Source organism: Tachypleus tridentatus, chromosome 6, assembly GCF_004210375.1.
Source record: "Tachypleus tridentatus isolate NWPU-2018 chromosome 6, ASM421037v1, whole genome shotgun sequence".
Lineage (NCBI taxonomy): Eukaryota > Metazoa > Arthropoda > Merostomata > Xiphosura > Limulidae > Tachypleus > Tachypleus tridentatus.
Genome location: NC_134830.1, coordinates 160,570,459 through 160,584,993, shown reverse-complemented (window position 1 = coordinate 160,584,993; position 14,535 = coordinate 160,570,459). Strand labels below are relative to the sequence as shown.

General features: G+C 32.2%; 1 pseudogene across 1 annotated transcript in view; it reads right to left on the bottom strand.

Annotated features, from left to right (window-relative positions):
- LOC143254296 (endothelin-converting enzyme homolog) overlaps nucleotides 1-14,535 on the bottom strand; it is an 81,650-nt pseudogene that overhangs the window by 1,559 nt on the left and 65,556 nt on the right. Inside the window, exons 8-18 of the transcript XR_013030127.1 lie at nucleotides 13,670-13,892; nucleotides 11,444-11,542; nucleotides 10,131-10,208; nucleotides 9,379-9,541; nucleotides 8,773-8,824; nucleotides 8,269-8,336; nucleotides 5,183-5,307; nucleotides 3,288-3,353; nucleotides 2,782-2,954; nucleotides 1,599-1,704; nucleotides 650-693 (exon numbers count right to left, since the gene is read on the bottom strand). The product of XR_013030127.1 is annotated as an endothelin-converting enzyme homolog (transcript). The remainder of the gene's footprint in view (nucleotides 1-649; nucleotides 694-1,598; nucleotides 1,705-2,781; nucleotides 2,955-3,287; nucleotides 3,354-5,182; nucleotides 5,308-8,268; nucleotides 8,337-8,772; nucleotides 8,825-9,378; nucleotides 9,542-10,130; nucleotides 10,209-11,443; nucleotides 11,543-13,669; nucleotides 13,893-14,535) is intronic.

Sequence of the window (14,535 nt, the reverse complement as noted above, 5' to 3'; positions counted from 1 at the left end):
AAGCAAAACTGGTCACTACGTTACTAAAACGAATAAGAGAGTTGATAAATGGTACGACATTAATGCTCGGTGGACTTCAATTTCACGTGAATCTTATATTCATGAAATGACACCATACAATAAATATGCCTCAAACTGAAGTTTTCATTGGTGACTCTGCTCTGTGAAATATTACAAACACTGTGTAATCCATATCTTAAAAGTGCTCACTTGTGGGCACAGGATGAAAGGTTAATCAGGTGGCTAATTTGCAAAAACTAAAGGGCACCTGAAATCATTTTTACAATATTATTTTTAAATAATCATAGTTACAATATTATAAATTATAATTATTCTTTAACTGGTATAAATGTAATGTAGTTATCAAGAAGAACAATATACAGTGTCATCAACTTTAAGTAACGTTTCAAAAACTTCTAAAGAACAGAACTGGAACACAAATTTGAAGGTCAGTTCTGATTTTTTTTTTGTACACAAGTTAAACACAAACTGTAACAGAAATTTTGCAGAATAAATTAAAATATCTGTAGAAAACAGAAGTAGGGCAGAGCTTCCATTTCAATTAATAGGAATGAAATATAACCAACTGCTGTTATGAATATTTGCTAGTTGATGCATCGTAAGATAAGTTTTTCGAAGTAATACTTACTTAAATGGATGTAACTTTCTATAGTTCTGCATCAGAAAAGTATTCTGAAAATATAAACAAACAAATAGTATTTTTTGTCAAAGCAAATCAATGTCTAGTTAATTTTTTGTATTTATTAGATTTCACAAATTACCATTTCTAAAATTAGTTACCACTAAAGAAATTAATAGCTGAATTAACATTTGATGTACTTCAGTGACTCAGCAGTAAACTTGCATTGAGCACACAGCACAGATTTCCCATTGGGCAGCTTTAAGAACAAACCTTTAATTTAGTTTATTTAAAAGAAAATTAAATAAATTAATTAGAGCTGTCATCATATGTTCATGCCAAATTCAATTTTTATCACCAAAACAGGAGCTTGAAAATATTTTAAAATGAATACTATTTTAGCTGTATTTTACTTTTTAATAAAATATGATTTGTTTAGTTTGTTTTGAATTTGGTGCAAAGCTACATAAGAGCTCTCTGTGCTAGTTGTCCCACTAGCAGGGAAAGGCAGCTTGTCATCACCACCCACTGCCAACTCTTGGGCTACTCTTTTACCAACAAACAGTGGGTTTGACCGTCACATTATAAACACCTCCACAGCTGAAAGGGTGAGCATGTTTGGTGTGAAGGCAATTTGAACCAGTGACCTTCAGATTATGAGTCAAGTGCCTTAACCACCTGGCCATGCCAGGCCAATAAAATATGAATAGGATATTTTGCTTTGTCCACTTTGGAAAACTGAACTCCAGATTTTAGTAATACAAATCTGAAAACAACCACCAAGCACACTATGGGAAAATGTATTTGAATGAAGTTGTAAATTAATTATTGTTAGGGTAAAGACATGTAAACATTCTTTTAATTTTTTGTAATAAATAAAACAATCATTTGCAGTCTGAACAAATACAAAATATACAATATACTGTTAATAATTGAAGTGCTAAAAACATATATGTACCCAATATCACCAAACTTCACATTTTTTGCTGGGGTTCATGTTGCTACCAATGGGACACTGAAATTCCTCTGCAAACTTGTAGAAGTTAGACAAAGCTCCATTGACACTATTAGAAACAAAAGCAAACAAACTAGAAAATACTTCAAGAAAATAAAACTTTATTAACACTTGGTTTTATATATATGAAATAGACAGTGCAAAAAACACATAAAAACACCTGTAATAAAAATAATGATTTCATTTCCTTCTACAATACTTTCTTTCAAGATTTCAGTTGTGGTATTACACACAAATATGTACACCTAAAATATAACAATAATTGGAAGAGATGTAAATCCCCCCTCCCTGTATATTTATGGTAAATAATTCAAACCACATTTGAATTTTCTATCATACACAAATACGGACTGTTCTACCAAACCTGGTATAGCTGTAAGGTTTGTAAATGTTAACAATTTTTTTAGTAACACATTACTTTATCAAATTACTTGTTTTAAACATGACCATTTCCTTGTCATGCAAATATCTGAATACATATACTTAGTTCAGACTTATTGAACGTTTTGTAAGCTTTTGATACTTTGAAATAAGTTAATTTCAGGTGTAAAATTAATAAATAAAAACTATTACAAGTCTAAATAAAAGAGTGGTTAAACACACATTAATTACTAACTTTTAATGATATGAAAGAAGAAATTATGTATGACAATATCTGCGAAAAGTCTGATAACAGCAGACTTTACATCAAAAAAGAAAAATCACACATGCATAGACAAAGTCTAATTGTCAAGCTATTCCCTGAACATACTGACAGATTTCACTGTAACTTAGATACACTGAGAAGATAAAATCTCTTTACTTTATCATTGTTAGTTAAGGCTCTATAATTAGTATTTTTAGATATGTTGTTCTCTGCTGAAAAAATGTATTCCAAAGTTCATCCATTTTTCCACCACAGCTCAAATGTGTAACACATTTAGCACATTATTGAGTACTCCCGTTTTTTAGTCACATTAAGTTTCTCTTACTTAAAAAAGCACACATTAAACAGAAACAAAATATATTACTTCAGGCAATCTTTTTCATTTAAAACTTGGTAATGATATTACGACAAGCTGCTTAGCAGAATATCGTTTTTAATTCAGAATTAAACTTGCAAGGAAATTGTGAAACACGTACTGACCGATAATTTGATGGACTGTGCACATCATTTAGAATTTGGAGCTGTTGTGTTTTGGGAGTGCTCACTGAGCACCAGACCTGAGAAAATCCTATGAAAATCAACTGTCTGTGTGTAAGATTAACACCTGGGAGAGGCAACTCCATCTGGTGTGAATTACTCCATTCTTCATAAGCCTTAACAACAACAACAACAAATTAAGTTTAATTTTTCAGAACATATCACAAGTTTCTAAATAATATTACAAGAAGTAAGAGAAATAACAAGTTTAAAAGGTAATTAAAATGTAGGCAAAATTAAAAATTATTTTATATTAATTTATTAATCCTACCTTTCACAGATACCTAACTACATCATCGAATTATTAACTACAAAAATTTTAATATTTTATAATTATAAATTATGCATCTCAGTAAAAGTAACACATATTTCAGCGACTGTGAGAAGAACTCAATGAGTAAACAGATGACGTTAGGTAGAAATAAACTCCATAAGATAAAGACACTTACACGAAAAGCTGCTTTGATACCACCATTGTCAGCTATATTTTCTCCAAGTGTTTGTTTTCCATTTATCTGTATATTAAAAGAGAAAGTATACAGCTATATGTACTTCAATTGTAAAGTAACTGTTTTTATGTAAACATTACTGTTGTTTTGGGTGGATACAATGTCAAATTGTATTATTAATGTTTCATTCTAACTAAACCACATCTAGAGATTAGATTGATATGTGGAATATCAATCATATATATATACATACATCTTTTATAAGTTTTGTTATGACTGGACGAAATTTTTTACTTTCATGTAATATAGAATGAGTTTCATAGAGTGTTTCAATTCAGTTAACCCATATTATAATTTTCAATCTTATTTTTTTAGTACTTTTTTTAATTTTATTTTATTTCTGGAATTTTATTAGTAGGAAAGGCTTGTAACGGTTTTTACTAAATATAAAATGGCTCCAAAGAAATATCACAACTGTGTAAATACAAAATAGTTTCTAATAAAACAGCTACAATAATGTGTTTGGTATCCTGTTGGAATCAACAAGCACACTAAAGATCCTCGACCATGTGGAAGTTCGAGAAATGAACACCCAGGTGCAAAAGGGTGGAAGATTGAACCTATAGATATATTACCACAACTCTAGTACGTATAACGTACAATAAGGATAGACGAGACAAGTGAAAAAGATTGAGCAGCAAGCATATACATTTTCAGGTGCTTACTTTCAGGTTTACTTTCATAACCAGTTATGATGTCTGAAAGATGGAGATAGAGGTTAAATTATAGCATCAACATTTGAAGTTATTACGTCACTTCTTTTTTTTTTTTAATTAACTTTCTTATACTTTAACAAAATGAATAAATACTAATGATAGAATGTGCAAAGACATAAGAAATACTCCAAGATGTGAACACCACTGTTTGCTTGTTTTGAATTTCGTGCAAAGCTACAGGAGGGCTATCTGCACCAGACATCCCTAATTTACCAATGTAAGACTAGAGGAAAGGCAGATAGTCATTACCACCTACTGCCAAACCTTGGGGTACTCTTTTTACCAATAAACAGTGAGATTGACCACAACTTTATAATGCCCCCATGGTTGAAAAAGCAAGCATGTTTAGTGTGATGGGGATTTAAATTCTTAACCCTCAAATTCCGAGTTGATTGCCCTAACGATGAGAAAAGTATTCCCAGCCATAAGGCCAAACAAATTTCACTGCCCTTAAAGTACTTTTTCCTGACAAAAAGGTAATAGACGTTAAATTTTTAATGGCTTCCATCACTTTTTCTCTCATTTCTTCAACTAACCTATCATACAATCTTCTGATAACCATAGATAGTTTAAACATTTTCAGAATATGTCTTTATATAAATGGACAAGTTATACACATCACAGAAATTGTATGACATATATATGATATACAAAGACAGCATGAATTGAATGAAACTAATCACTTTGTGAAATTTGTCATCATTGGTAGAATATCAGATTTTGTTCACCAATCTACAAAGTTTCTTGCTTGAACCATCTAGTGCCATAAAAAATACTTTCAATAATGTCATTCACTCATTTAATAAAGTGAGATTAAAAGCTAAAAATCATAAAACTTATTTAACTCTGTACTCAATTCGGGTTCCAGCTTTTCTTAACTGTGGATGAGGTGTTACCTTTTATAGGATCTAAACCTAAAATAAATATAATATTATTGGATGGTATTACCTTGGAGGGGGGGATTTAACCCCCTCCAAAAATGCTGAACTAGTTGAAATAGTATGCTTATTGACACTATAACTGCGAACCTACAGACAAGTTGTTGAATATTTTTATTTCCAAGAAGATCTATAACTGTAAAGATTACACACGAGTGATTAACAATCGTTCTATACTCACGTGATTACCGTTAACTGAGTAGGAAGAATACTGGTCGATGAAACACTTTGCTCGTTTCCGAAATTCCTCAATCGTCTTGTTCTTCCACCACTGTTTTAGGTTTCCATTTTTGTCGTACTTTCTGCCTTGGAGTGAAATATAAAAGAAAGGACTATTTGTTTTTTTTACAATAAAAAGATAATTATGATATATTCAGTGTTTCTAAGTTGTAATTTCATTGGTTAGATTTGTGTTTTTATCTCTTTACCTTGGCATTTCTTATCTTAAAATAGCGTTTTCGGTATTACAAATTTTCTTCAGTACATACTCGTAACTTGATAATAAACATTGTTAATTCATTTCACAGTTAAAACTTTCTTTTGAAAAGCAAGGGGGATAATTCTTTGAGTAAATACAAATCTAGTAAGAAAAACTATATAAAATGAAAGCACATTTTTTTTCAATAAAGATGAATAAAAACTATAACCCAGGTTTATAGGGTTTTTATTCATTTCTGTTAAGACTTCATGAACTTATGTGTTCTTCTAACATCATAAATATTCATGAATGATAAAATTCAGCTTAACTTTATTTGTTTCTTATGTTTTAATTGCTTCACATTTATTTAGGGATATTTCAAATTTTCTGGGACAACAAAACATGAAATGCAGTGGGACCTCAGTTCTTGAACTACTCCCTTCTTGAACAATTCAGTTTTCGAACATATTGTTTGAGAAAAAAATGTCTTGATTGTTGAACATAAACTCGGTTCCCGAACCAAGCTGTCGTGGCCCGAACCCTGGAAATAACCTGACTGATGACCCAAACGACCCTTCGTCCATTTTGGCCCACGCCAAGCTTGCCCAAAACATTTTACCTGCCCCTGTCGCTCAGTCCACACCCCCGCTAAAATCTGCTGTGAACGTTCTCATTTTACTTTGTTGTTTTTATAAATATTCTGATTAAATAAGCCACCATGGGATCAAAGAAGGATAATGAAAGCAGCAAACCAAAAAGAAAAGTTGTTAGAGCCACAATAGAGGTGAAAAAAGATCTCATAGTGAAGTATGAGAGTGGTGTTCACATGTCTGATTTTGCTACACAGTTTGGTATGGTGAAGTCTACAGTCTGCACCATACTGAAAAATAAAGAGGTCATTAAAGGAGCTGATGTTGCAAAAGGAGTAACAGTGCTTACGAAACAAAGATCACAAACAATGGAAGAGGTAGAAAAACTTTTGATTTGGTAAACGAAAAACAGTTAGCTGGTGATAGCATTTCTGAGACCATCATTTGTGAAAAGCAAAGCAGTTGCATGCTGACCTCCTGAAAAACAGGAAACCCTAGAATGAGTGCTGATACAAGTGATGCCTTTAAGGCTAGTAGGGGGTGGTTTGAAAAATTTAGGAAGAGTAGTGGCATACTGTGGTGAGACATCGGGAGGGTGCCAGTTCCAACAAAGACGCTGCTGATAAATTTGTTAGGGAATTTAAGGACTATGTAGAAGCTGAGGGTTTTATTCCCAACAAGTGTTCAACTGTGATGAGACAGTCCTTTTGGAAGAAAATGCCAAAGAGGACCTAGATCACCAAGGAGGAGAAGTCACTGCTAGGACACAAGCCAATGGAGGACAGGCTAACTCTATTGTTATGTAGTAATGCAAGTGGGGACTTAAAACTTAAGCCTTTGCTTGTGTACCATTCTGAGAACCTGAGGGTTTTTAAGAAAAATAATGTCCTGAAAAGTAAACTAAATGTCATGTGGAGGGCTTATAGTAAAGCATGGGTAACCAGGCAATTTTTTATGGAGTGGGTCCATGAAGTGTTTGCCCCAAGTGTAAAGAATTACCTCACAGAAAAACAGTTTCCACTCAAGGCCTTTCTTGTGGTGGACAATGCACCTGATCACCCATCAGGCTTGGAGGACGGGTTGTTGGAGATGTACAGTTTTATTACAGTGAAGTTCTTACCCCCTAACATGACTCCTCTCATTCAGCCCATGGACCAGCAGGTCATATCAACTTTAAGAAACTACACCAAAGCATTGTTTCAAAGGTGCTTTGAAGTGACCTCTGACACAGAGTTAACCCTCAGAGAGTTCTGGAAAATCACTTTAATATCCTCCATTGCTTGAGGATCATAGACAAAGCCTGGATGGAAGTGTCTTTGAGGACCATGAACTCGGCTTGGAAGAAATTGTGGTCAGACTCAGTAGCAGATAGAGACTTTGAAGGCTTTGAGGCTGAGCCTGTTGTCGAGGCTATTGTCTCACTAAGCAAGTATATGGGCTTGAATGTGAGTGGTGATGATGTGGAGGAGTTGGTGGAAGACCACAACACTGAGCTCACCACGGAAGAACTCCAAGACCTTCAGAAGGAGCAGCAACAGAAGGCAACTGAGGAAGTGTCTTCAGATGAGGAGGAGGGAAGAAAGGATGTCCCTAGTTCACTAATCAAGGAAAATGGGGAGAGTTACAAAGTTTTGTGGAAAAATTTCACCCTGGCAAAGCTGTAGCAAACCGCAACATAAACCTTTTCAATGACAATGTCATGTCTTACTTCAGAAACATTTTAAAATGCAGGCAGAAACAAACCTCATTAGACAAGTTTTTAGTGAGAAATAGGTCCAGTGAGTCTCAAGCAGGTTGTAGCAGTACAAAGAGACAGAAAAGAGAACCCCAGAAGGAGAGTTACCTGATGTTTTTATGGAAGGTGACTCCCTTCCAAACAATAATAACCCTCCTACTCCAAGTTCCTCACCACCTTCACTTATACCATCAGCTCTCCTCAGCACAGGTAAAATGCAGTTAATTTTTCATTTATTGTTTTTTTATTGTGTTTATAGTTTTTGTGGTTGACTTTTTGCTTGCAAGTCTTATTATACAGGTATAAATAAGCAATATTTTTACTTAAAATGCTTCATAATGCATAATTTTTGTAGGCCTATAATGGATTAATTTAATTTATAGTATTTCTTATGGGAAAAATTGATTCAGTTTTCAAACAGCATTCTGGAATGGATTAAGTTCGAGAACTGAGGTACCACTGTATTTTAACTTGACAGCTGTTTAGATATTTTTCTAAAAGTTATATAATAAATATATGTTCACCTTGGTCATCAAAAGCATGTGTCAATTCATGCCCCATCACACCTCCCATTGCCCCAAAATTGAGTGACCTAAGTTGACAAAAAAAAACAAAAAAACTGGGAAAAATAAAATCAGTAATGCAAGAACATTATTGAAGTATCTTCACATTTGTGTTCTCATGAAATTTAAGGAAAAGAAACTATAATTAATCCATTACTGAAATAAAACAGAAAAATTTAAAATTATGAAGTAATAAAAATATTCATATGTTATAATTTATCAAGCTGAAATGTAAACAAAGCTGCTTGTTAAAATATTTTAATTTCATGTGACAAAGTGTTATTTTTTAGTGTTATATATACTATAACTTTTGAGATAAAACATCAGCATTTTGTTTAATAAGAATTTCAACATTAAACACTGTTCAATCTACTTTCTCACAAAGCCTAAAATTCTTATAATCACACAGTATTTTTCTACTATGAACATTACAGTCCTTCAGTCATAATTATGAATTCAACTTACATTGGGTATTCTTTATCATACAATGGACTCTGAAGGATTCCAGCTGGAAAAACTGAAGAAAGAACCACAATATTTTAAACGTACAAGTTTGGGGAATTTGTTTAATTCATGCTAAATTAGTAATTTACTCCAAAATATATAATGAAACAGTATACTTATAAATCCTAATATTTTAACAAGTCAAAGAACCAAGAAATAAACTTTGTATCTGCAGTTAAACAATTAACTTATGAACAATACTGCGTGAACTAAAAAAAAGTTTATTCTGTTAAAAGCTCTATGATGGATTTGACATATAATTCCTATAAAACTAAATACTGTATTTAATAATTCTTTCTTATTGAGTAGCTGTAACTGGATTTGTCTTTATTTATTATGAAATTTAAAGTTTTAAAATGACTATTTTTTTTGTAGGAAATGATTTCTATATACTAACCATTACCATATGTTATCATACATCAAAATTTTGCTCAAATTCATTAAGTTAACTGAATATTATGGAAGAACATATCATACAGTTATTGAGACTTTTCTGTTAAGAAGTCTGAAGGTGTCTCCATAAATCAAAATCTCAAAACATGACACATATACTTAAAATTAATTTACCAATTCGATTTTTTGTTGGAGTGTAATATGCATTAACAGTAGCAGGCGACATTTCCCATTCCGTTTTGCTTACTGGCTGGTCCAAATGTTTCATATTTCTGATGAGAGAAAACTTTTTGACTTGAATGTTGTTTTCAAAATACTCATTTTCCATAAAAGTGAGCTAAAAAAAACAATATATTGCTATTTAATGAAGGAAAAAAACAACCCTTTTCTAAAATGCATTCTATTGATAAAAATACATGAACCATGTTCCATCTAATAGAAGATTAATAGCTTATGTGTATAAAACCAACACAACTGCAGGCTACTTGTCTTATTACTGTTCTATAAATGAATTTTCCCATTCAAAAACACTAGATGGGGCTAGCCAAAATAGTTTGTATAATATATAATCCTAAAGATCTGAGTAACAACCCAAAGATATTGACATTATCCATCTATAAGTTTGACATTACTAACAACTGTAAGAAAATATGAAATAAAATAACATACAGTTAATCATAATTTGCACATTTAAACCCATTTTGGTATGCACAAGTGCTTATCATTATTCTCTCAACTATTGGAGAGTTTGACAACCATGCTTAAACAAATTCACATTTTACAGTCCAAGCCTGCAGGCTTATTATGCTAAAAATCAGGTTTCAATATCCATGATTTGCAAAACACAGATAACCTATTGTGTAGCTTTGCAGCTAACAACAACCAAAACGTAACAAACAAGGTTGAAAACTGCAAAAAGAACTTACCCCATTGTATCTTTCATCCAGTTTATCGGGGCTCATTATGAAATCTGGAAATCCAATCATTTCAGTGATTGCATCAGCCTATAAAAACAGATTATTCAAAATGTAAATTACTAACCACACAAACTGAGCTTATTTCACCTTCTTCAGTTTTACTTTATATTGCTAAAACACATGTGAATGCAATATCTGATCATACATATAATTACTTTGAAAAAAAACCAACTTGTATCCTATATGTTAGAAAAACAACAACTTTAATCTTGTAAATATAAAATGGATGAGAAAATGTACATTATATGCATATATAAATTCTTTTACAGCCTTAACTCCAACGAGTTTGGGGTTGGGCATTAACATTATACATCAAGAATCTTTATACCCGTGTGGTTGGTTCAACCACACAGAATGAGCACATTTCGTGATGAGGGTTTGAGCATGTGACCTTTAGCTCCCTAACCACCAGGCCCCATCACAAGTACAACAGTAATTTTCATAATACTTCATAGCATTGCTTAAATAAACTATAATCAATTCCACTTGACCAATAACTAAATGTTAAAATTTAATGTGTCATGAAATGGATTGAAAATTTAAAGTTATAAACAAATAAAGTTTTAAAGATTTAGTGTAACTAGAAAAATTAGCTGAGGTTATCTGTTTTTTAGAAAGTGCAGAAAACTATTAAAATTTGTTTCCCCCTTAAGTTTTACACCACAAAGATCATTCATTGATTAATCAATTCTACTTTTATTTTTATTAATTTGTCTCATGCCAAAACTTACTTTAAAAAAGTGTTTTATTTTGAGCTTCTTGCAAAAGCACATGAGGGCTATCTGCACTAGACATTCCTAATTTTGCAGTGATAGACTAGAAGAAAGGCAGCTAGTCATCACCACCCACCACCAATTCTTGGGCTACCATTTTAATAACGAATACTGCAATTCAATGTCACATAATAACACCCCCATGGCTGAAAAGACAAGCATGTATGGTGGAGCAGGGAATTTGAACCAGCAACCCTCAGCCTGCAAGTCAAGCATCCTAACCACTTGCCACCCAGCCAAATTTTGTTGTATTTTAAATTACTTAATAATTGGTTTTATGACAGCACTAGCTTAATATAACTTTTTACTCTAAAAGCTTTTCTTTTAAAGTACTTAACAAGTTTGTATTAAGTATATTATTTAAATAATCAGTGCCTAGCTGAACCTTGACAAACCTAACTGAAAATATGTTATATTTGTTTCTAGCATACCACATGAAAATAGTGTGTGTGATGTGGGAAAGAATATATGGACAATGAAACAGATTACCTTTTCTTTAGCCAGATGTCTTGTTTCTTCATCCATCCAGTCTAAAAGAGGCATATTATCTTTGAAAGATTTCTTTATCTCACTGATCATGTTTTCTGCCTATAAAAGAACCGGTACAACTTCACTGTAAAAACATAAACTTCCAACACAGTGGTAACTCACTCCTACATTTTCTTAATGTTGGATGTTTCCTGATTCCAACCTCTGCAGTATTCTGTTGGTAAAAATCTAGTGCTTTTACCTTGTTAGTTAATACTTGTCCTACCTAAATGTAAAACGAAAAACTGGTTCCACCCACCCATGTAGGAAGTTTAGTTCCAAAAGAAGAGTATATGAAAATAATCTGATACATACATTTTGGGTGACATCCATTACCAATTATCAGGTTTATACAATTTTCCCATGAAATTACAGTCGTGGGAATGGTGAATTTTCCTCCTGTTTCAGTTGACACATTTAGTTATAGAGTACCTTGAAATTGTGTTGGTGACATGTTGTGGGAAAAAGAACATAAATCATCTGATATTTTAATAATTATTAAATAGAGGCTTGCTTCCCAAACAATTAATTGGTATGTATATTAATGTTTTTTGGTTGTTATTTTTTAAAAAAAACAGGCCTGTCACTGTTTTGTGCATCTGTTACCAATTTTGATGTCTCTACAATCTTTATTGGTTATTAATGATAAATTTTATTTTCAGCAAATCTTTTTATTTCAGTTTTTATACATATATTCAAGAACATTTTTAAACCACCCCAAAATTTAAATTCATGACAAATTTTGTTATGATGAAATCTGATGAAAACAAAATATAATTAATTAAGATCACAAATATTCATAGGTAATTACTATGAACTACAGTACTGCATAAATTTACATATCATTACCACCTACTACTGAACGTACAGTAAATGCCGTTATAGGATAAAAGTTCTATTTAATTGCTAAAGGTCTAAGTTTCAGTGTGAATGAATACAACATTAATGCCACCAACAAATTTAGTTTCAGAAATGTTCTTTCGTAAGCAATAAGTTTGAGGACATATGGTGCTAATATAAAGTTTAAATTCCATAAGGTTTGCAAAGCAAAATAAATAAATAAAAAACAAAATCAAAGATGAAATAATTCCTCAATAAATGTTCCATAGAAGTACTATAGTAAAGCATTAGCAGTGACAAGAAAAGAGCTAACTTATTAGTAAGTGTAATTTGTAAGGTTATTAAATTATTAGTAGAAACATCATGGGTTACTTTTCATCATTATATAAAAACAACTTGACAAGTAACTTCATTGAAACTGTACTGACACCTTGCTTTAAGTGAAATGACAATGAAACTTAACTAACAAATCAATAATGTTACTACTTGTGAATATGTGATAATTTCAAACCATATGTTTTACTCCAGTAATGTATATCTGCTTCATTTTTCTAAACTTTCATGAAAATTCTGCATATGTTTAGTTACATCCACATTAACAAGCTGTATAAAGGTTGTAAACATGTACTAATATTTTTTAAGTAAAGGTCACAACATTAATTCATTCTTAGAGCCCATACAAACACCAATCTGTCAAGCTTATATGTACAATGTTTGGAAGAGGTTTTTTTTTCTAACTTGTGAGGAAAAAGCCAACACATATTATGCAATGAGTATGGGGATATGTCATGAGTTGACATGAGCTAGGATTTATTACCCCCTTAAATATATTTCAAATGACTATTAGTGTAGGTAGACAATGGATTATGGGATACTGCACCAGGACCTCAGTCTGACTACAATAGTGAAGGCATCAACATAGCTCTCTATATACTCTGAATTTGCATTTTGTTTTGTGGACATATTTAGGAAGCTAATGTAAAGTCGAAACACAAAACAGAAGACAGATGATTGGGGGGAAAAAGTGTGTGTAAACAAAGCATTTTATTTCACTTCAATGTTCGTGTTAAAAAAATGTTCTCTGCATAACATTTTCCGAGCTTATTGTATTGTGGATATTTCACAGCTATTCTAGTTAAGTTTATTTATACTGTGTTTCAGTACACTGATAGTTACCTCATTAGTCTTAACACAAGTAACAAGATCTTATAGTTCTTTCTTTTTTAATTATTATATGGTATTTCAGAGTAGCTATTAGGTAAACAGTTTTCATTGAAGTTATTTTCAAGGTGGTATTTTCATAAATATCATTAATTCACTTTAAAAAACAAATAAAAGGAGAGAAACCTTAGCCTTGCTGTCTCCCTGGAAAACATTTTGCACAAACATGGCACCTATGGCAAATTTAACTACATTGTTCGTTTCTTCAACGCAGTGTCTCCAACGTACTTTCACACCTTCAGAACCAGTCAAAGCTTTTAGTAAAACCTTTAGAGAGTCTCTGAAAGGCGTGGACAGAAAAGAAACCAGACTTTTCACAACAGACCATCCTAGGTAATTGTTCAAGGTCCTGTTAACAAAATACATAGTAATGTATATAATAAAATACAAAATTGTCTACACTTAAATCTTCAAATCGCTACTTACTTATTTTCTTAGTTATGCAAAGCCAATCAATAAACTATTTTGTGTCTTCCTACTTGGGAAAATAGCATTTTCCTTAAAAACTTAAAGCCTTCATTTAATATGACTCTTAATCATAACACAATGACCATACTATAGGAAGGTAAACTGTCTATTGTTTTCATCTGTCTTGGGTATGGACTACAGTAATAATTGTTATAATATTGCAAATGACTATCCTATTCTCATTTCAGATTGCTTGTAAGTTATTTCTTGGCCTGAAAATGAAAAATACTTATGTGTAATAAATCACTCTGTGATTTCATCATGGTGAAAGGTGTGTCCAAATGGTGGACTAGAACAGAACAGCTGTAAGTTCATCATAGTGAAAGGTGTGTCCAAATGGTGGAGTAGAACAGAACAGCTGTAAGTTAATCATAGTGAAAGGTGTGTCCAAATGGTTGACTAGAACAGAACAGCTGTAAGTTCATCATGGTGAAAGGTGTGTCCAAATGGTGGACTAGAATAGAACAGCTGTAAGTTCATCATAGTGAAAGGTGTGTCCAAATGGTGGACTAGAACAGAACAGC